The sequence below is a fragment of the Dromaius novaehollandiae genome, chromosome 1, assembly GCF_036370855.1.
Source record: "Dromaius novaehollandiae isolate bDroNov1 chromosome 1, bDroNov1.hap1, whole genome shotgun sequence".
NCBI classification, from domain to species: domain Eukaryota; kingdom Metazoa; phylum Chordata; class Aves; order Casuariiformes; family Dromaiidae; genus Dromaius; species Dromaius novaehollandiae.
The window spans coordinates 96,563,743-96,584,111 of NC_088098.1; the positions used below are offsets into that span (position 1 = coordinate 96,563,743).

The window sequence follows — 20,369 nt, forward strand, 5'->3', positions numbered from 1 at the left end:
GAACTAGCTGCACAATGTACTCAGGAAGTTGGGTCAGATGATTAACTGCTGGTTTTACCCAGTGAGTTTGGGAATCTCCACGTGAAATTCACTTCACAGTTGAAGCAGGAGCCAAGGCTAGTGCTTCAGGCTCTGACACACAATTGAGTTTCTCTGATTTAATGAGTTAGTGTGTGATAGTTGATGGTAACAGACATTACTGCACTGAGGTTTAACTAATGTATTTTATTCCACTTTTGCCACAGGTAGGAGTACTCATGCTGGCACATGCTGGGGCTCAGACAAAATGTTTAAACTCATTAGGCCTTAGTCACTCAGTGCCTGTAGAGCTCTGCAGTCAGAGTTTCAGGAGCAGAACATGGGGATTTGACCGTCTGCTTTGAGTCCTCTGCTTCTGTTAGGCTATTTCTGAGCCATGGTAATTAACCCAGTGTACACTATGGTAAAGACTCCAAAGATCTTGTCCTGTTTTAGCTGACAAGTCTTCTAACAGCATCAGCCAATTCAAGAGGAAACTCTTTCATGCTTTAACAGCATGGTTGCTTCCCACTATTCATGGGTTGCATAGAGTTCAGGCAACGAGCAGTTAACCAGTGGTAACTGTTGGTGATAAATCTTTTTTTTCTTCTTCTTCTTCTCCTTGTACAACTCTGTGGATTGCAGAGATGATGTTTGTGATGTGCTCTAGAGCTTTGAAATTCAAAGAGAGCAAGTTCTATTTATAGGTTGTAATACTTGGTTTTCTTTTTTTTGTGTGATTTTTTTTTTCTCCACAAAAACAGGTACTTGAGAAAGTCTGACAGTGGTGATGATATAATCACCTATATAGCTATTTATCTCTCTGTTCAATAAAATCAATATTCACCTTCATACAAAGAGTATTTTAAAGGGATGGTCCTCTTAATAGTCCTATATGGTAAAATTGTTCCTAGTCTACTTATAAAGACATCAAATATCAATCCAATAAACTTATTAACAGGACTTCAGTTAATTAGTGCTGTTGTCACTGTTTCTCTTTCAGGATATGGCTACCTAAAGAAGTTCCTGTTAAGTAATCTATATGGCCGATAAACTGGCTTGTCAGCCAGTCTGTCGTAACAGCCCCCCAAGACAAGAAGATGCATTTCCTCTCGTCTTGGCCAAAGGTGTCATAGCTTACCAGACATTCACTGAGGAAAAATCACCGGTGTAAAATCATGCCATGCATCTTATGCTGTGTGTTCCTGTCCTTAAGAGACATAGACTTCTGCTGCTTGGGAATCTTCCATGACATCACCAGATCTTCTTTCTTCTGTATATTTTTCCCCTGTACTTTGTCTGTTGTCTCACTGCTGCAGGCAGTACTGCTGACCTGCCTGCTAATGTGGAGGTTTGCATATTGATAACATTCTGATAGGTGTCTGACATGTTTGTGGTGTCTCTTTCATTGCAATGCTTCTGGGAGAGATTTACAACTGAGGCTTACCATATGAGTTGAGGACTGAGGTAGGTCATCAGACAGATGTTCTGTAGACTTGATGAAAGCTTGTACACATGGAGAAAGGCTGTGTTTTTTTTTTCTTTCCATGGGGCTTTCTGTATTCTGACTGTGGCATGATGCCTAAGGGAAAATTTAGGAAGTATTATCAAATAGGAATATTTTGGTTATATTCCTTGTCTTAAGCTTTCTTTTTTGTCTAGATGAGTAAGGAAATCTTGGGAGGGCCATCAAGAAACGTGGCAGTTCTGCACTTTCAGGTGAGATTTAACCACTGCTTTCCTGGCTTCCTATTTTGAGGCAAAATGGCTTAGTACATCAGCCTTTCTCTTTTCCTGGCTTGGCTGATGACCTATTGAGTAACTCTAGCAAACACACTGCCCTTTTCTGCTTTCTAGGTTTGGGTTTAGAGAAACTTCTGTTGTTCTGGGATTTGTACAACTTCTTACATTCTGGGTGCGCCTCTCTCTCTCTCTCTCTTTTTCCTTCATTTAGAGTTACTGTCTGCTGCTGTGCTACAAAGAACCAAGCAATCGGAAAGGTTAGTTGCAAGACTCTTCTGAAACTACTGTGCATGAGAAACAGGTCATCTTTAAAAGCAAGTGCTCTTAGCAGTCCATCGCGTGGGCAATACAGGGTGTAACACAGTATAGTGTTCCAGTTGGGTTGCAACATCTGGAGAACTGCTTGGTTGTAATAAGACTGATGTGAAACAAACCACTGTTAACTATGCTAGTAAGAACTGTAGTGGTTCAGAGCATCAGCCAACCACTTGACATTTGTGAACACAAAAATGATTGACTCTCTGAAAATTATTTTGCAGTGGCTAAACTCATGTAGGTAGAAGCAACTAACTACTCTAGCCACCAAATGGTAGAAAGAGAGAGCAAGTGTGTTACACTGCCAGCTCATCTTTGGTTTCAGCTCATTTCAAGTATGAATGAAGATGGTTAGAGTGAGCCCAAAATATATGGGTCAGCTGAGCTACACACCTAGCAGGTTTAGGGATTATAGTTGATTACTTGCTATCTAACCTGTTTTTTCTAATATCCTCCCTATTGTTGCAATTTTACCTTTTTTATTTCAATTTAGGTTTTGCTACTGTTTCGGTGCCTGCAGGCTTGCTGCCTCTGCTGCTCTTATACTGTTACAGTATTGGATGACAAATCCATCTGCTAAAAAGATATATTACCCCAACTCACTGGGCAGTAGCAGTGATCACTGAACGGACAGATTTGTCAATTTGTTGTACAGAGATCTTTATGGTCTGTAACAGGTGCAGTGGAATGGCAAGTAGTGAAAGAATGTTTGTGATGGCAAAAGAAAAAATCTCAAAGAAGAATAAGGTTCAAGACGAATGAGTAGGCAAAGGTAGAGGAGGGAAAGCAAAGAAAAAGGGTTTAATTTTCCCATGTTATGAGACATATAAACTAGTGGGATGAACTTAATTGCTAGCTCACAACCTGCCTTGTGGCTGAAAAATGACTATTCCAGCCACTCTGTTTCTCCCTGCTGCTCACACTAGCTGTCTTTTACTCTTGCACCAAGGAGGAAAAAAAGAAGAGATTATAGCCAGAAGCAACCTGTGTGAAGGGTCCTGAGGTTTGGAGCTTTCTCCTTTCCCTTGGAATTCCCTACTCTTCCCTACTCAGCTCATCTCTTCTGTGGAGACAGCGGAAGCATTTTTAGTCTTGATTTTTGCTGTTTTTAATACAGAGGGTAAAAAAAAAATGGATGCTAACAGTTTTATTTTGTGCCCTCAATTATAGTGCAGTACCAACATCCAAAGAACAGATGCATCTCTGATTGTTTGACAAAGATACTTTATTAATTTGTTATCCATTCTATTATCTATGATCAAGTATTCTCTTCCTGATCCATGTGTCCCCCTTCCCCTGTCTTCTGCAAGATACCTGTCTTTATTTTTCACAGTTCACTTTACAGGGAGTAGACCTTTGTGCCCTTTGCCTTTTTGGTGGACTTAAGAGGAGGGTTGTCAGCTTTTTTCTGGTTCAAGTTAGCCTGTATGCTTTTCTTCTGTGTTCTTTCTCCCTTTATTTTTTTTCTCTGGCTCTACTGAACTAGCTAAATACTTGAAAAATGGATTTTTAATGAAAACCTGAACAATTTCTATGACAGAAGAATTTTTTCTTGAAACAAGCTTTGGTTTGTCACAGGCTAATTCACCCTACAAAGAATAAATAAACATTGGAAATATCTTTAAGTGTCTCCGATGAGAAGCCTGGTGGACAAATCTATTAGAAAACAGATTGAAATAACCCCACTTTAGGGTGGAATTGCTTCTTTATTTAAAGCAGATCTATGTTGCAAAACAAAACAGCGAGACATCATCTTCCAGATTAACTAACTGAAAAAAAATGAATATCCTTCTTTCTTCAGGCAGATTCTTCATACATGAATTCATGTTTTTCAGTGGGTTGGTGTTTTATGTTGATTTTCAGAGGGTACTGAGTATCAACAGCTGGCACTGAGTTCACCAAGAGTCATGCGTTCAGCATCTCTGAAGATCAGATCATTATTTCTTGACTCAATTTTGAACGGATGCCAAATAGAGCGAAACATTTAAAATAAATGAGTGCCATTGCAATAGGTATGGAGAGACTTAATGGCTTGGATCGGGCAGTCTGTGTGTGTGTGTGTTCTTCACTGTCTTTCTTTTTTTCCTCCTTTATTTTTTTAACATTGACAAAAATGCACCATACGGGATCTTTCCTCCCTCCCACCATTGACTGCGTTAAATAAAAATCTCCCTGAAAAGCGTTTCTCACTTTCTCAACCTAAATGTGGCATATTCTCAGACATATATGCTAGCTCTTAAAGAATTAAATTTATAAATAAAATAAAAACCCATACACAATTTGTCCAGCCTGCAGGCAACCCAGTTGGCAACTAAAAGCTCTTTGAATCTCATGCGGTGAAAATGGCTTTTATAGAGATTTATTTCTAATCTTTATTTTTTTATAAAGGTTAAAGAGAACAAATGATAATGCTTCACAGATCTTTTTGTGAGTGAACAGTGTTCACATAGTATTCTAACCCCTTTCTTCTTTACCATGTTACAATGCTGAGCATACACAATTACAAGATAAAGTTTATTAGCTACATCTCTTGGAGGCATTATTTCTCAAAGGCAGAAAGATAAAGTATCCAAGGACAGTTAAACAGAAGGAGGTGTAAGAGCTACAAAGGGAAAGCAAAGCCATATGGAATACAGAAGAGTGGGACTGGTGTTTTGCACTCTTCTCCCCAGTTAGGGCAGAATTTGAAAAGAAAAATAATTTGCATTCAGTCCTACATAGTAACAGCAGCCAGCTCATTCATGTTAGTATTTAACGATCATCATAATACAGTCTTTAATTACATGATAGCGCACTGTTCTCCCCCCCCCCCCCCCGCTTTCTGCCTTGTTCAGTGCACAGAACAGTTGTGCACGTTGAAAGAGCAGAAATTCAATAGTTTGTTTTTCCCCTTTCCTATTTGGTATGCAGACCCAAGCCTGATTCACTGCATGCTGTTCAAAGTGTGATCTCACAACATTAGTTTTTAAAATTTAGTTTTTTCTGACAACTTTTTTTAGCCTTCGCCTTTGAGTGCAGTGCAAACACTGTTTTAGTATCACAAAGTGTTTCTTTTTTTTTTTTCTTTTGTGGTTTCAGGGCTGGTCTGCATTGTAGCAATGGAAACACCAATGCAAAGGCATGAAGCTACATGCAGCCACTTACTTTGCTTGCCCTCCTTGACATAGGGCCTGTATTTTCTGAGTGCTTGACATATGAGTGTATTTTATGTCTTCAAAGCCCAGCTCCTGGTGACTTCCATTGCAGCTGTAAGTGCTTCTCAAATCTGCAAATTGGAACCAGGCAGGTCCCCAAAAATTACAAAAATGAAGAAGAAGCAATTGGTGAGTGCAATTTGTGAGAATTCGTGAAAAGCCTGGTTGGAGTAGCTTGCCTTGCATCCTAAAGGAATCGCCTAACAGCAGTAGGGATTGAATGCAATTTTCCAGGCAGGATTCAACTACTTTAACTATGACTGTCATAGGGAAGTGGCATGGATCACTGAGTGCTATTCCCTCCTATCACATGCAGACAGACCATATTATCCTTTTAATAAATTAATCACGTCCTTTCTCAAAACAAGATACGTTTCACTTTACCTTTTAGAAAGTTGTTGCTGAATTTATTTATGGCGAAGTGTATTTATATCTCTTCTTGTACCAGTATTGTTCTTTAGCCTAAGTAGTTCTTCTCCTCTTGGTTTTTACCTCTATGATATGTTTACAGAAAACAATTAAATCTACTCTTAGCCTTTGTTTCGCTAAGCTTACAGAGGCCCATCTCTTTAATCTCCTTTTTTCTACATGATCTGATTACTCAGATCTCCTCTAGCAGCCCCTCTCTGTGTGTGTTTCAGTTAAATATGGTTGATGATAAACTATATACCATATCTGAGAGGGAGATATTAGTGCTATCTGCAGCACAATGTAAGTATTTGCCTTTTTCCATGTCCCTACCACACAGTTGGCTCATTGTCATCATTTGATTGACTAAGGCATCTAAATCTGTATTGTTTTTCTTGGCTCAGCCCTCAGCTTTCACAGAAATGTGTTAGTAGTCTTTAAGTGGTTAATTGTCCTTATGTTAGTGAACTTGTATGTCCTCTCTTCCAACTTCTATGACAAAGAAAAAGGTCTTATAGGAAAGATTCTTGCTGCGCAGCCTGACTCAGTCTGGAACAGAGGCACACTGTTCACTAAATGGAACCGCAGGTTTGTTTCAAAGCTGGATGTGACCCTGTGGTTAGACTATATTATAATTCCCTTGGCAATCAGGCTAAAGTAAGGGCAATGGGGAATCTTCTTTTTGGCTTTAGCTCAGATTGGAGAATATGACTTTGCTGAAATAGTGTGGTTGAGGTTGAAGTAACGGAGTGCTGCTAAAGAAAGTATATCAAAAGCAAATTCCTTCAAGTGATGTATTTTGTAGGCTTATCTTGAGATCAAGATCAAGTATTTAAGGTCCACTCTGTGGGACCATAATGTAGGCTACTGCCATTTGAACTGACAGAAAAACTTAGGTTGTCATCCTGTAGGTGGACTTAAGAAGAGATAGATGAGATCTGTTTTGCCAAAGGGACTCACAGATATCTGCCAATTGCAGAAAAAGGATGCCAGTCCAAGTTCTGCATGGGGTGCAGACTCTTCTTCATTGCTTCCCTCATCCTTTCTGATCACACAAATTGAACCCCTTCTACCTTGTGGAAACAGCAAAGGTTGATTGGAGACCTCATGTTCTTCATTGCCATGATGCATAATTAATATTGTCTTGCATTTTGTTACCCCCTGTTATAAATATGTCAGGCATCTTGTTTGATAAAGTAAGGAAAGGTACCCCCAAGTTGAGCAAGATAATAGGAAGGATAGTTCAGTAGCTCTAGGGGAGAGCTCAGATCTCTGGGGAGAGCCTGGTCTGCCATAGACCTTTGGGGTAACCTTCAGATAATTGCTTAACCTCCCTGTGTTCCAGTTCCCACTCCATAAAATCAGAGTAAAAATATGTAAGGTAATCCTTACGTAATGGGCATAAATACACTAACAATTCTGAGATACTCAGTTATTTCAGTACTAGAGACCATATGAAAACATAAATGTGGCTGTGCTTTAGTTAGCCTGATTGGCTATCTAGCTTAGCAGCGTGTCCCTGACACTGGGCCAGAGATGATGACCAGAGAAGAGCATGAGAACAGAGTCAGCACATAGCAGCACTTCCCCAGAATTTCCACCTTCTGCCCTGCAGCCTGAGATAAGCATATTCTGGAGAAACAGCTCTGGATCTCTGCCTTTATATTTTCCAAAGAAGACTCTCTTACTTAAGAAAAGTTTTTCATGATGACTTAAAGAGCCATAATGCAGTTACTGATTATTATTATTAATTTCATGATTTTTGGTAGGAAAGAGAGAGCAGGAAGAATTGCATTGGCAGTTTTGGGAACCACGTATCTTAGTTCTTAGAAAATGATCCAGTGTATTCTCAGAACTTTTAGCTGGTCATGGGAAAAGCCAAATGAAGAAACAATCTCTAATTTCTGTGGCTGGCAAAAACTTGAGCATGCGCTTGCCAGGTTTTGGCTGTGTATGTGTTTATCATCTGCCTCTGTACTTGGCCACGTGCAGGAGAGGAGGTAGCACTGTGCACAGGTTTGGTGGCATAGAATAAATTTAGCAGGAGTTGCCATGAAGCTTGCCTCTGAGACAGAAACAAAAAGAGAGGGAAAAGCTGTAAAATAGTAGCAAGTCTTTGATGGTACAGGAGAGAAGTGCAAAAATAGCAGTTCATTTCATTTAAAGTAGTGTCTTAGAGACCAGCTTGTTTAAAGTCTTGATCCTCTAGTCCCTTTGGAAAGCTATGCAAACTGTCTCTTGGCAGGAAAAATCTGCTAGTTTGCTGTATCTACTTTGAGGTATGGCAAGTGCTTCACTAGCATTTTGCTTGTAACCTCAAGGATCTCTGCAGCTAACTAAGCACAGAAGCTGTTTCACAGTGAAACCCATGAAAAAGTACCACTGTAAACCAGGGCTTACCTCTCTGCAAGTGAAGATACTTGTGCATCTGCTGAGCAAAGAGAGGAAGAAGGGCTCACAGAGACATGCCACAGCTAGTAGAGGAGGGAGGAGAAAATGGAAGAACTTATCTCAAATGTTTGGAACGGGAAGCCTCAAGAAGAGCAGAAGAAGGGAGAAGGGTACAGATGGACATCTACTGAAGTGCTTTTCAAAGAGATGTGCTTCATACCTGTTCCCTGGAGATGCTGGAAAAAATTGTTCTTTCAGGCCTCAGCAGAGTGCTGGTAGGTCACCAGGGCTTTCCCTAAGAAGGTAGAGTGGCTGACATAACCCATGCCTTGTGGGGTTGCAGCGTCCTTTGGGCTAAGTTTATACCTTACATGTGGTATCTCTGAAAATTGTCTTATTGACTGGCGTGTTGCTCTGCTTATTTGTATGTGTTGGGTGGTGCATGCAAATATTAACATTAGCTATTGCATGAAAAAAAGTTAGTATTTCTGGAGCAAAGCTAGGCAACTATTTACTCTGAAAGACTTGGAGTAAATTGAGACAGTTGTGTTTTTAACAATTACATGTTTTTGTTTGGTATGACAGGATTCTAGATACTCATAAAATATCATGCATTTTGTAATTGGCCTAGAATCTCTTGTGAAAGTTGTTTTTAAAAATTGTAGGGTATGGAAATATATTCTTGCCACACGGGTAAGAAAGATGCAATTATAGAAGATTACAGCTTTTTTTATCCTCTCTCTCTCTCTCTCTCTCTCTCTCTCTCTTTTTTTTTTTTTTTTTTTTTGGATAAAGTGTGCCAAATAAGCCAAATCTCTGTTTCTGTCACTCTTGTTCTTTCTGATTTGCAGCTCTGTTGTTATAAGGATAAGCTGTGAGGAGTCGGGTAAGGATGGATTAAATCCAGAAAAGGATTTGGGTTCATCTGCATTTGGGTATCATACCTGGTTTAAACTGATTTAAACCTTATGGAAAGGATGTATTCTGATGCTTCCCTGGTGGTTCTGCAGAGTAAGTCAGTCCCCAGATCCAGCACATCACTAAGCCTACTAGTACTAGCACAAAATGGGGGGCTGGAACAACCCTTTTGGTGATAGGGTGGCTTTGGACCACCCCCTTTGGGTATGCTTTCATGGGCAGTTTTTGGCAATGGTGCTGAGTTAAGCAGTTGCTGTCCTATCTATGCCCTTGGTGGCTTATCCATACTTCCCTGTTACTGACTCCGAACTGAAAATCAAACCAGAAAAAAAGGTCATTTTTTCATCTGGGTAAGCTCTGTTGTCTGGTTCACCGTGTGGCAGAACAGAAACATATCCTGGCACAGAGCAAGAAGTAGTAGGGGTAAGGATAAGCAGCCAGGGAGAAGAAATAGCTCCTTACCCAGCACTGCTGCCAAAGATGAAGCTGTAGCATTTGCTGGCCAGCTACCACTGTGAGCACCTGTCCCCTGGCCACCCGCTTCCACCTGATGTAGGAGGGCGCCTCAATTTTTGTAACTGGTTGTACTTGAAAACTTTGTGCTGTGGTAAGCAGTGGACTCACTTGTCAGTCTCAGCAGCGTAAAGGGGTGAACAAGAAGGTATTCTCAGAACAAAAAAGGAGAGAAGAGGGAATGGTGGTGACAGCCAGCGTTACAGAGACTGGAGTGCACAAGTAGAGTGTGGAAAACCCAACTGGAAAACTCTTCCCTGGAGGAGTAGATTGGAACAAGGACAGGAATCATGGTCTCTCTCTGTCCTTGGCAAGTTCCTTAACCACAAGGGCACTTTCAAGCAGTAGGACTTTTTTCAATTTCTTCTATGGAAGCTGTTTCAATTAGCATAAATTAATTATCTACTTGTAAGCATACAAACCGGTGCATTTGCCTCTTTTGTGAATGTACTATGCATGAAGATATGGCATTTTTTGCCTCTCTGTAGCCCATGGAATATCTAATCTACATACAGAAAGAAATTTGAAGAGCTTGCACGCAAGGAAGAAAGATCAGCTGTCAGTATGGTGGGAAATGTGCACTCTGGATAAAGATAATGAACCAAAGGTTTTCACAGCCCAGCTGAACACTCTGATCTTGAGGTTCAAGGTTTTGTAAGTGCCTGGGTGCCTAATCGGAGGCTGCGAATTATGTGGTAGGGTACACAATACCTAAGAGATAGGTACTGAGAAACTCAGTGTAGCAGCACTGAAAATCCAGGACTTAACCCTGGGTTGCTGCAGAACATCTATCTTTCCCATTCTCTCTGTTCTTGTTTTCTACTTGTTTTCCCATTGCTTGCTTATTTGATTTGTTTCGGTTTCTGAAAATTAGGTCTGTACTAGTCTGTACTAGCTAGATTTTTCCCTTTTCTGTTTGTTTATTGAGATACAAAACCTGAATGTTGGATCCACAAGGGTGTGACTTTGTAAAACTATGTGGACAGAGATCAGGGAAAGAAAAAAGCTGCTACAGGTGGCTGCAGATGGTGCAGTATCCTTGCAGATTGCAAACAAGAAAACAACAAGGATATAATCCTGACCCTATTGAAATCAGAGGGAAGTTTGCTTTGTACATCCACAAGGCCAGGATTTCATCCCCAGTGATTAGCACGCAGAAGATGAGTCAACTAAAAGAGTATGAAGACAATCTTTTGCAGAGCCTCATTTTTACAGAACAATTTGCTAGCTGTTAGATTCCAACCAAAATATTTTGATCTTCTGAAGGCAGAAAAATACCAGCTTTATTTCATGTCACTGCTTAAGTTGCATGTTAATATTTTATCCATTATTATAATGAAAGTCTGCCAGGTACAGAACATGTTCATTATGGAAAAAGGGAAGATAGAAAAATGAGATAGGTCCATGCCAATAAAGAGCTTGACACTCTTGGACAAGACATCATCAAAATTGCAAAAGCAGAGATGTGATAACACTGTAAATAGACTCAGGTGTACCAATATCTGTTTATTCCCAGCCTAAGTATCCTACATACTTATCTCTACCAATAGAGCATCTGAATATCTGCCTCTGGAATACCACAAGCAGTCAGCTAGCCAAAATCTCTTTCTTCTCTTGGTTCTTGTTTTAAGGATATTTTCCCTTTTCCTGTATCTCCCTGTATGTATTCTCCTGTATCTCCCTGTATGTTCTCCTGCCTGTATTACAGAAGCAGTGGGTATTATAGCAGCTTGTGTTTCATGTTACTTGGTTGCCAAACTGACCTTTTTCAAGGATTATTTTGGCAGATAGAAGAGTAAGGCCTGCGTGAACTGTAACTGTGCTGTGACTTGTGACTGTGGCAGGCTGTGGTACCCTTTCTTTGATAAAAGTAGTTGGAGAAGAAGGCATGTAAAAACTGGATAGTTAAAAGTGCATGGGGCCAAATTCTCTGGTATTTGTGGGACACCTCTACTTCAGGCTTACCAAAAAGACTGTGCAAGATTCAAGGAGCAGGTGAAAGCCATGCAGTTATATATCTGCTATAGTTTGCAGGCAGGGCCCAGTGTGTGTTGTTGTATAGTACTTTGCTAAAGGAACCAGGAAAAGAGCCACTGTGTTGTGGGGCAGTCTTATTTCCTACTCTAGGATGTTCTTGTCCTACTTGTGAGCTCTGTTTCCCTGAATAATGTGGACTCCGTAACAAAGCTCAACATAGGCAAGTTCCAGTGTACTGTGTCTTAAAAATATTTTACAATACAGGAAAAAAAGATGATTCAAAATAAACTAGTAATTGTAATAATAAAGAATTAATTCATGTTTAGAGTTAACTTAAGTATATTAAATATACAAGAAAAATGTGAAACCTGTAGATTCCCCAAACTTTAAATTTAATCTGTGCTATTATTTTGCATGATGTGGGTTGGTTGCCTCTATTCTGCACGTAAATTGGTTACTGGGTTTGGAAAAAAAAAACCCCACATTGTTTCTGCTCTTGGATTCCTATGCTTATTGTTTTCCTTTGATACTTGTGAAAATATAATTGTGAGAGCATAGGGCTGTCTGGAATTCATAACATTGCTGTCATAAGTGGGGAAAAAAGGGGTATAAGAAAGTAACCGGAACATGGTGATTATCCAGCGCTGCCTGGGCTAACAGTCAGTCCATGCCTGGGGTTATGAAGAAGTGCCATTGCTTGAGACCACCACGGACCCAGGAACAGGGAGTGAACACCCATCAGTAATGACCTGCCCTCTGGAGTCTCCTGCACAGGGATGCTTAACACAGCTGGCTCAATCACATGCTCAAATTAGAGGGGGTAGGAATAGTTCTTTCAGGCTGAGGTTTTGCATTATAAATTAGTTGGAGGCTTTAATTATACAACTTTGTTTTTTGGTCTGGTAGCATTTCCCCCTCCCCAAGTTGTGTCACAACTGAGCCAACTGAAAGATAACATGACCAAAATAGCTTCTTTTTTTAAAAGTCCTGTCCTGGGTACAGAAACAGTTGTCTCAGCAAAGAAAGAGGTCACTGTGCTATGGTGGGGCAGTCGATTGGCAATAGTTTAAGCCAATATTGTCACTGAGGATTTCATATAAGCAAACCATAACTACAGTCTCTAAATGTGTAAACCAGGGTTCGTTGTGTCTGAAGATTTTGATGGTGCTTCAGAACACTTGCCTCCTGAATAGACAGGCAGACAAACACCGAGAGATTCAGCCATGATGTTCATTCAGAGAAACTTTTCAAACACAATAGACTGATAGTAGTGGCGCCTACAGTTAAGGAAGGCTGACACTTTCCATGATGAGATTCCATTTTCAGTTGCTTATAACTTTGCCATATTTGAATCAGGAATGAAATTTTCCAGGCTGAGTGTTTGCCTCAGGCTGTTTCTGTGTGTCTGTGTGTTTGCTGTGTGCAAATTTCAGATAACATGATTCAATCTTTTTCAATAACGTGGTTGAAGGAAATTACATTACTTTGTGCTTGTTAAAAAATAATAAACATGTACCTATTTCACTCACAAGTTATGGCACCTGGATACTTCAACTAGGAAGATACTTGGCATTTGGCAGCCAAAGATGTACTTTTTGTTGCGTCAATAGAAGTCCACCAAAATGTGGGCAATAAGCCTCCCATGTGTTCTGCATAGGAATACTGGTGCCTGATCATATAATTAGACACTGTATTGTAATGCATGCTCTTGAAGGAGTTGAACTGGCAGCATTAGCAGAAATTTTCTATGACTGGGGTGCTTGCAATTTTTTTTTTTTTTGTTAAAAGATCAGTGAAAGGATGGAAATGTTGGCTCTGAGATTTTTTTTCCTAGCAGTGATTATTTTGTAAGATACTCTGCAGATGTGACACGTTCCTTTGGTTGATTCAGCTCAGACAGACACTGAGGAATCACCTCTGGAAAAGGTGATGTGATGTTCCATTTAAACTCTGAAGTATTGCTGTGACTATGGCCATCCTATTCCCTTATTCCTCTAGAGTCACGGGGCAAAATTATATGGCACATATACTTGACCATTATTGTTGCCAGGCTGAACTGAGACCATTAGTTTTTGCATAGGAGGAACCTGAATCTTCCTGATATAGAAAAAGGGTAAGTGAAATATTCCTAAGTTAGAGACAGAAATAAATTCACATATAATTTATTTTGCTGCTTAGATGAAGTAATGAAATAGAGCAGCTTCATACCCTTACAGTGTGCCAAGCCTCATCTGAGAGAAGACAGCTGAGGATCTAACAAGGAGACATCAGGATGTTCCTGATAAAACATCAAACGTAATGGAAAAGCAAGGACTAGTGATGTGGCACACTGAGTCCTATAAAACTATGGGCAGTCAATGGCAATAATCCATCATGGCATGAACCTTATGTCTGGTCTAGATCTTAGTGAGAATTTGGATTATTGTGTTGTGTCAGAAATCTGTGGGCGCTGTTCTGTACCCGTTCAGGCTCTTCTGTGATAGTGGTCATTTCTGAAATCTTGTTTGTCTGCAGAAGGCAAGGTCATTATGAAAGCTATAGGCTGGTATGAAAAAGAAAAATGTGTTTTATGGAGAAAATTACGTTCTCTAACTAGAGTAGGAGGTTCTCTGAATCCATCAGCCAGCTGTCTCTGTGCTTTTCCAATGTAAATAGCTGAGGTGAGGTGCCAAACAGGACATGAGAAGATATGTCTGGAGGACATAAAAAGAACCCCAAGCTATGGTGAGGAATGAAGAGATCCTAATGAGGAGATAGAGGTTTGGCTAAGCAGAGTGCTAGTGCAATAGCACACGGACCAAGAAGTTTGAGTGTTGTTAGTCTCAAATGCTTTTTTATAAGAGTCTAGGCTTGTCTAGTGGGGACCTTATGTCGTATTTATACATCTTCTTGTCCAGAAAGTGTATAATAATAATACTAGTGTCATATGATTTTTATATATCTGCTTTGGATTACTAGGAGCATAGCCTTTTAGAGTTCAAACCAAGTTAGAGTCCCTGAGTCTCCTTAGATTCCCAACAGAAGTGTTTTCTGGTATAAAGGCTATTCTTTTGGCAGGGTACTTACAACTTCTGGTCAATTCATCAGGATAATTTGTCAGCCAGTCATGCCTATCAGCTTGTTCAGAGTGAGACCTTCCAACTGACTTGTGAATTTAATTGAAAAATATGGCAGTGGGTTTGTTTTTGCTGTTCAGTTAACTAAAAATTCTTGACAAAAGGATGAATCTATTGCAATTTTTTGTTTTGGTTGAGATATGAATATTGTGGATTTCAAAGTGTATTTTTCATTAGAAATCTTTTCCCAGTATGAGGAATGAGAGAAGGAATTTTTAAAGCTCTTGCGTACAAAATTGCAGGAAAGTTGCAAGAAACAAGCTGGAATTTTTAATCTTTGAGGCCACCACACTGCTTTCTAAATGTGCTGTTGTTTTCTTGTTTGTTTGTTTTTTTAATAAATTTTTAATGCATAGACCCCAAAAATGTCTTCCTCTTCAAATTGCTGAAGGTGTCAGCTTTTGGTGTTCATGATGTTCCAGTTGGACCAATGTGTTAGGTACTTTTCCAGAAGACCTGAGTAGAGCAGATGTAAATTTCCAGTGTAAAACAAGCCAAAATCAGTAACAAAATGTTTCCAGTATTCTTTGTTATAAAGAACCCAAAACCAGTAAAACTCTTATTATTTTGCCTTCTGAGGTCCCCTGTTAAAAGATATAAAAGCAACCTATTGTAGTTTTTTAAAAGTAAATATGAAAGTGGGAGACAATCTTCAAGGTTCTGTTAGAATTCAAAAAAAATTTATTTAGATAAGGTTATTTGCCTTTTATCCTCCTAATTCTATCCTTGAGACCTAGTTATTCTGGAACATTTTTAAAAAAGAGTGTTCTAGCAGTAATGCTTCTTTTCTGACATTGTAATCATTCTGCACTTTTGTGTTCATCCATCACAAAAGAGTTAAAAATAACAACAAACACTTTTTATTTCCTATCTTGGTATTTACCTGAAATGTGGTCCTCGAGAGTTAAAACAAAGTTTGGGATCCAGGGTCTCAACAGACTCTTAACAAAGTATTTCCTGCAATAAAAAACTTCAGATGAGAGTTGAGTGAACCATTAATTTTCAAAGTCTTTTGTTCCCTTTAACCGTGTTTGTTCTTTTGTCTGTCTTCAGCAGATGGCTAGATGACTGGCATCCTCTAACAATGTTCAGTGCTCATTAGCACCATGTCATTTTGAGTGCTGTTTCCATCTTTCCTTTTTTACTGCATTTATCAACATATACATTCATATGTTTAGCAAGTCATTGACGATGATATAGGTTTTAACACTTAATTTTATTACTTTCTCCAGAAATCCTACTTGATGGCTGGGAGAGAAGGGAAGAAAACGACATACAAGGTGATTAATGAAGTATTAACATTGGTAACTACTTTTCTAAGAAACTTTCAGAAGCATGAATTATTTGTTTTTACCCATCAGCTATTGAGATCAGTGCATGTGCTTTAAAATTGCAGCATTCAAGACAGCCTTCTTTTCATAATGTCTAAAGAATGCTGATTACAATGTGTGCTGGGTGTCATAATGTTAAATGAATTTATTTAAACAATGCAGAATCAAAGCTATTTCTTAAATGAAATTATGAGTTAATCAGTGCTCCTCCAGATCTTCATATCGTCAGATTTGCTATTAAAGCACTGTACATACTCTGCTTTCTCTTTTGATCCCATATTGGCATATCTGATGAGTACTGTATTTGCAGCTTCCAACACAAATGGAATGAATATTGTCCTTGGACGCAGAGTCTCACAGAACCTACAGTAATCTTCAGTGGAATAAATGTATCACTGAGAAAAAAGAAATGGACCTTTTATGCTCGCGTAAATCTGAAGAATTTCTCCTGTAATCCCTGGTTTTGCTTCATTGACTTCAGTGGAATTATTTATACTGGTATCAGTGAAATCAGAATTGAGCCATATATTGACAGTATATTCGTATCTCTCCAAAGGCTCTTCTTGAAATGTATTCTCAAAGATGAGATTATCAAAACCCTGGCCACTGTTGTCCCAAGTCTACTATTGATAAATTCAGTGATGAATTTCTTGTTGGCTCAACTGGGGTGAGAGAAGGACAGTGCTGAGCCTATTTTCCTAATTCAACTGATAGCACACAACTGTGTGACAAGCAAGGAACAAAAGATAAACAGTAGAAAGGCAAGGTAATACAAGTTAGTACAATAATAATAATTGTTAATACAATTAATACAAGCTAGTAACTGTATAAGCCTCCCCTAACTGCTATAAACCAAAGCAAATGATTAGGGTCTTCTGTTTGTTCCACATCAATACTTTTCAATGTTATTCTTCAGAATATTACGTTCTGCAGTCTTCTCTGTTAGACTGTGAAATTCCTTGTGCCTCTCTTCTTAAATTATTGGCAGAAGACCTTTCTCAGAAAATCAGTCATTGAACTTTCATATTTCCTTTGTGCTTTCCTCATTAAGTTATGAAAGTAAGAAAGGTCTGACTGCAAATCTTTAATTAATAAATCAGAGGAAATTCTGCAACTGCATGAAACATGATTCATGTCTGCCTCTTGACTATCCATAGCATTTTAGATTTGATTTTTATAAATTACCTGTGCCACCACTGTAGTGCAAATGGATGTGCCATGGATTGTAATTACCAAGAAAGTCAATAATGTCTGAATGAAAACAGTGCATAGGGAAAGAATTATAGTCACAAACACCATATTACTTAATATAGTAAATTTTAAAGAAAAGGCTTTTTTTCCCCGTAAAATAGAACAGCTGTATTTTCATCATAATGCAGATCATTGACAGACTCCTCTCTTTGTGCTGGAGAGAATGGTTCCTTGTGCTGCAGGAATCTTTAATGATTATAATGAATATTATTTTGAATATATTAGAAACAGGAAGAATTTATGTGGAAATAAAATAAATGTACAGTCCCTTTTGTTCAGTGACCAAATCAATTAGCCATTTTGCAAGAATTCATGAATAATGTCATTCAAGTCATTTGGGGTATGGCCTCTACTAAAATAACATATTCTGTAACTGCAAATGTAACTACTGAAAGTAAGCATTACATAAGAGAAAAAAGTTGCATTTGAAAAATGCCAAGTGAGTTGCAGTTAGCACAGATTGCACTTGGCATGTTGAAATGAAATGAATAAATATAATAATCAATTATATATATAAATCAATGAAAATAAAAACATTGGCTTGAGTTTAGATAGCACTTCTTCCCAGTCCATATTTCAAACTAGTATTTCCATACAAATAAAAACACTTCATTTTGTGATCAAGTTTGTATTTGAGTTACTTCAACTAGAAGGCTTGTCAGGGCACCTGGATTCATTTTGTGGTTTAATCACAACTGAGAATAAATCTATTAACTTCCTCTGAGTCCTATGATGTCTGGAGCAGTAAATGAATACACAGATAGGCAGGTAGCACTTTCCATCAAGAAAAGCCTTCAGTTTCCCTAGAGGTTTACCATTGCATATTTCCATGCCATTTGCCCTGGACTAGATTAGATGATGCAGTATCTGTTCAGATTTTTGGATCAGTAAGGACATGCTATAAGACTTAACTCCACTGAAATGTGGTCTGCCTTATCCTCAGATGTATCAGATGTTTACAGAGAGAGGGTACTTGGGACTTGAGACAGGAGTGAAATCTCAGTGACAGAAATGACTCTATTAGGCTGTGAGATGTGGCAGTATCTGGTCAAGAGGAGTCTTGTTTTAGCATTGTAGGTACTATGTTTCTATGCATTCCTGACATCTCTTAAGAGTAATTAATGCAAAACTCACTAAAAATTAAAAATGAATAAATGGCAAGAGTTTTGTGTTTCCTCTCAGTTTTGCTGCTGTTTCTCTCAGCACAGGAAATTCCACAGGGTGTTTTCATAGAACTGTAGAATAATTGAGGTGTGAAGGGACCTCTGGGGAGCTTCTGGTCCAAGCTCCTGCTCAAAGCAGGGTCAGTGCTCAAGACCTTGTTCAGTTGAGCTTTGAACATCTCCAAAGATGGAGATTCCACAGTCTGTCTGGGCAAATTCTTCCACTGTCTGACAACTCTCATGGTGATTTTTTCTTCCCCAACATTGGAAATTTGCTGTGTTGCAATCTGTGTCCCCTCCTGCCACTCCTTTTTTTTATGCACTCTAATTCAAGAGATCTGAATCAGAAAGAAATGATGAGCATGTGGCAACTTGATTTGAGGTGGTACTATTGAGAACATCAGCCAGGACAAAATATTATCAGTGTTACTGATGACAATGTTTGTTAATCCATCAGGTGTATGTATTATGTATGGTTTGATTGTGTTTTTATCCACCCCAATAATAATTCTGACCACGATGTTTCAGCTGGGTAGCTCTGAGATCATCACAAAGAAAGGTGCCTGAACTTACATATGTTGGGAAATGGGCCATAGTTCCATGGAAGAAAACTGGTGTCTGAAGGTGTGATTATAGAGCAAGATACCAGTGGGAGAACACAAAAGGTGTCAGATTAGTGACAGAGACCACTGACAGCAAGTATTGGAGTGCTTCATGGAAGTTCCTGCACTTAAGAAATTTTTAAAACAGGTGTTTAAGTTTTCTAGTAAAACACAAAGGACTAGAGAGGCTATGCAAGTATATGGAATTCTAAGCTATTTTTTTCAATTGTAAATTATGCTCAAGTGCAAAGACTGTCAGTTTAAAAAAAAAATGGACACTTGCATTTGTGGTAGTCCACAATGGAGACAAGGTCATGTCTAGAGTACATACCCATCCTTGGGAGATATCACAGTTATGTCAAAGCCAAATATAAAATAAGGCTAGTCAGAGTTAAGGTTATCCTCAAAATACTCCCACTAAGTTCAAGGAAATATCTCCCCTCCTCATCAGATATTCAGACAGTCCTGCAGGGAACAGGATAAGTATGTTGAAGATTGTGGAGGGTGAGGAATATTTGCTAATATAATCCTTGTATGACTAATCTGCTGAGGCTTCTTCATAGTCACAGGAGATAGAGTGGGAGAAAGGCTTCCAATAGAGGAAGGATCCTGAGTCCCTCCACTTGGGATAGCAAGCATGAAAGGAAGTGAGTCTCATTAAGCAGAAGTTTATGAATACCCATTGGTCTCAAATGAGATTTCACCAATATTTAAGTACATGTTGCTTAATTTTTTCCAAATGTGTTGCACTGTGGGCCTGTCTCTGGACAGTGCTGTTCTGAAAAGGAGAACATGACAGAACTCAGTCCCATGTGCATGGGAGGATGGATGATTCCTGGCCATGCCAAAGTTACCAGTGTTCTCTCAGTGGAGTAATACAGCTGTTGATGTAGATTTATAAATATCTTCTCTTGTTCGGTCTTTATTCAGACTCACTGTAAAACTTGGTGTTAAGCAAACAAAAAAATCAATGTAAAACTCAAAAGGTGAGTTTGGATTTGTTTGAGCTGAAAATCTGTGCAGCCCTGTCAAGCTAAATATAGTTCAAGCTTGAAGCAATAACTGAGTCCAATCTTGTTCTATAATTTAGCCTAAGTTTACAAATATTTCAGCAAGCTTAATCTGTATTTCCAGTTTAAAATAAAACCAGGCATCATGAAGGCAATGCTGCGTTATGTAGGAGTTTCTCTGTGGAAGTTTCACATGGCTTCAGTCAATCATCATCTATATACTAATGACCATACACCCCTTTGGGTTGTTTGTCTGCTCTTTTTAGCTGGAAGCCAGCAAACCCACGTGCTGGTTTTCTCCTCTCAGTTATACAACAGACTAGACAGCTGTCAATCTCTGTCTAATGCTGTCATAGCTTTAGTAATCCCTAGTGATGACCAGCTGTGTCTAGGGATATAAGGGAGAATAACTGATGTGC

The 20,369-nt window shown here is 39.0% G+C and overlaps 1 long non-coding RNA gene across 1 annotated transcript in view; it reads left to right on the top strand.

Moving 5' to 3' along the window:
- The window catches only part of LOC135330133 (uncharacterized), a 102,824-nt gene extending 85,211 nt beyond the window's left edge, over positions 1-17,613 (top strand). Inside the window, exons 8-9 of the long non-coding RNA XR_010391943.1 lie at positions 15,826-15,873; positions 16,235-17,613. This is a non-coding gene — a long non-coding RNA (uncharacterized LOC135330133). The remainder of the gene's footprint in view (positions 1-15,825; positions 15,874-16,234) is intronic.
- The last annotated feature ends 2,756 nt before the right edge of the window (positions 17,614-20,369 follow it).